At 38.6% G+C, this 2,934-nt stretch overlaps 1 pseudogene; it reads left to right on the top strand.

The window, feature by feature from the left end:
- Positions 1 to 1,273: 1,273 nt before the first annotated feature.
- On the top strand, positions 1,274 to 2,456 carry LOC130857370 (annexin A1-like; annotated as a pseudogene).
- The last annotated feature ends 478 nt before the right edge of the window (positions 2,457 to 2,934 follow it).

The following is a 2,934-nucleotide window of genomic DNA, read 5'->3' as shown; positions in this document are numbered from 1 at the left end:
AGGGCGCTGCATTCAGAGAACTGGGGATCCAGTTCCATCTACCAGTGGGTAGGCACCAGCCCCAGAATCACCAGCAAGCCTGCTATAGCCTTGGGACCAGCCTCATCCACCAGTGAGTGAATAGCAATCCCAGGATAACCTCAGCCTCCCAGCCTGCAGACCCATCCCACCCACCTGCAGGCTAGTACCTGCTCTAGGACTTGCTGAGCCCTAGCCCCATCCACCAGGAGGTCAACACAAGCTTTGGGACATCCTGGACCCCACAGCCACATGAATCAGGAAACAGTGGTCTGACACCAGCTCTGGGACCCCAGAACCCTGCATCCAGACCCTAGGGCCCAGCTCTGCCCACCAGTGGGCTGGCACTAGCCACAGGACCTGTCTTCACTCACTGTGGGGGGGCACCACATAGGTAGAACACTCTTTGACATAAATTGCAGCAATATTTTTTTGGATCTGTCTCCTAAGACAAAGTGTGAAACACAGTCCCTGTCATTCTATATTTCATAAGCTTGTTTTAGATAATAGACAAGCATATCCTTAAAAACTAACTGAAAACTTGGTGTACCCCCAAAAAAATAAAATAAATAAATAAATAAATAAAATAATAAAAAAAACTAACTGAAAACCAACCTATGCTGTAGAACATATGAATAAATAGAGATTTAAATGCCATAGGAAATATATGTGAAGAATACATAGAAGTGGTTTATGGAATTAAAGATGAAAGAAGGAAAACGGAAAAACCAAGGTAAGGGGGTATTTAAGCAATGCTGAGCTATTGGGAAAATATAAGGCTCCCTGGGGTCAATTGTAAACCATTTTTCTGGAGTTGAAGATTACAAGCATAACAAATAATACAGAAAAATGTCAGGTTATGATTCAGCCTGTATTGCACACACACAAAAAAACTCAGAAGAGTAATGGAAGGGAAAACCTCCCATTTATGATACAAATAAATAACCTAGGCAAACACTCATCAATAAATGTTCAAAATCTACTGAAGAAAACAACAAAACTATAAAACTCTTACAGGACATAAAAGTAGACTTGTACAAATGGAAAGACATATCATGTTCTTGATTAGGAAGACAATGCAAAAAAGATTCTAATTCTAAGTTATAAATGCAATGTGATCCCAGTAAAAGATACCATTTTTTCTAGAGCTAGACAAGTTGTTTACAAAGTTTATTATTAAAAATAATAGAGCATGAACCGTTCTGAGAAGAATCTTTAGGTCTTTGGACGGAGGTGAAAAAAAGATCTTTCAAAAATGGCAATGGTATCTGAATTCCTCAAGCAGGTCTGGTTTATTGACAAGGAAGAGCAGGAATGCAATAAAACTGTGAAAGCATCCAAAGGTGGTCCTGGATCAGCAGTGAGCCCCTATCCTACCTTCAGTCTATCCTCGGATGTTGATATCTTGTGTAAAGCAATTACAGTTAAAGGTGTGGATGAAGCAACCATCATTGAAATTCTAAATAAGAGAAACAATGCACAGAGTCAGCAGATCAAAGCAGCCTATCCAGAAAAAAGGAAAGCCCCTGGATGAAGCTCTGAAGAAAGCCCTCACAGGTCACCTTGAGGATGTTGCTTTGGCTCTATTGAAAACTCCAGCCCAGTTTGACACTGATGTGCTCCGTGCTGCCATGAAGGGCCTTGGAACTGATGAAGACACTCTGAATGAAATTTTGGCATCAAGAACTAACAGAGAAATCAGAGAAATTAATAGTATGTAGAGAGGAACTGAAGAGAGATCTGGCTAAAGACATCACTGCAGACACATCTGGAGATTATGAGAAGGCTTTGCTTTCTCTTGCTAAGGGTGACCGATCTGAGAGGCTTGCCATAAATGACGACTTGGCTGATACGGATGCCACGCCTTATATGAAGCAGATGAAAGAAGAAAAGGGACAGATGTGAATGTGTTCACTACCATTCTGACCACCAGAAGCTATCCCCATCTTCTCAGAGTGTTTCAGAAGTATTCCAAGTACAGTAAGCATGACATGAACAAAGTTCTGGACCTGGAGTTGAAAGGTGACATCGAGAAATGCCTCACAGTTATTGTGAAATGTGCTACAAGCAAACCAATGTTCTTTGCTGAGAAACTTCATCAGGCCATGAAGGGTGTTGGAACTCATCATAAGATACTGATCAGGATTATGGTTTCCTGTTCTGAAATTGACATGAATGACATCAAAGCCTGCTATCAGAAGCTGTATGGCATTTCTCTCTGCCAAGCCATCCTGGATGAAACTAAGGGAAATTATGAAAAAATCCTGGTGGCTCTCTGTGGAGGAAGCTAAACATTCCATTGATGATCTCAAGCTTTTTGATCAGAAGACTTTTTAATTAAATCTTTTCATTCCATATCATAGAGTTGAATAGGAAAGTTTCTTCAACAGGAATATAGTTTAGTAACTCCTTCCTGGAAAATATAGCTTATAAATCATTTTTTGTATTACAACCTTATATAATAGAGATAAGTTTTTAAAAAAATATATTTACCCCAAAGTATAAAACCTCATAAAGAGGTTGTTCTAGTAGCATTGCCTGAGAAAAATGTTTATGTCGCAGAAAATAAAATGATTTTACAGGACAAAAAAATAATAATAATAATAATAATATGCAATAATAGCTAGACTATCTCTGAAAAGGAAGAGCAGTGGAATGGGATAAGAGGTGGCTAGCCCTAACATATTGTAAAACATAAAGCATCTAAGAGTAAAACAATGTGCTATTGCTACATGGATTGAAAGACATATCAATAAAACAGAATTAAATATCTAGAAATTGGATCAGTGGATATTTAGTATTTTAGTGTATTTAACAAGCAAATCAGGAGGAAAGAAAAATGTTTAATATGTCATGTTGTGGTAACTGGCTATTCACAGCACTAAAAAATAGATTAAACTGGATTGTTTCTCATAC

The sequence above is a fragment of the Hippopotamus amphibius genome, chromosome 7, assembly GCF_030028045.1.
Source record: "Hippopotamus amphibius kiboko isolate mHipAmp2 chromosome 7, mHipAmp2.hap2, whole genome shotgun sequence".
Taxonomy (NCBI): domain Eukaryota; kingdom Metazoa; phylum Chordata; class Mammalia; order Artiodactyla; family Hippopotamidae; genus Hippopotamus; species Hippopotamus amphibius.
The sequence above is the reverse complement of the archived record's forward strand: the minus strand, read 5'-3'. Positions and strand labels throughout refer to the sequence as shown.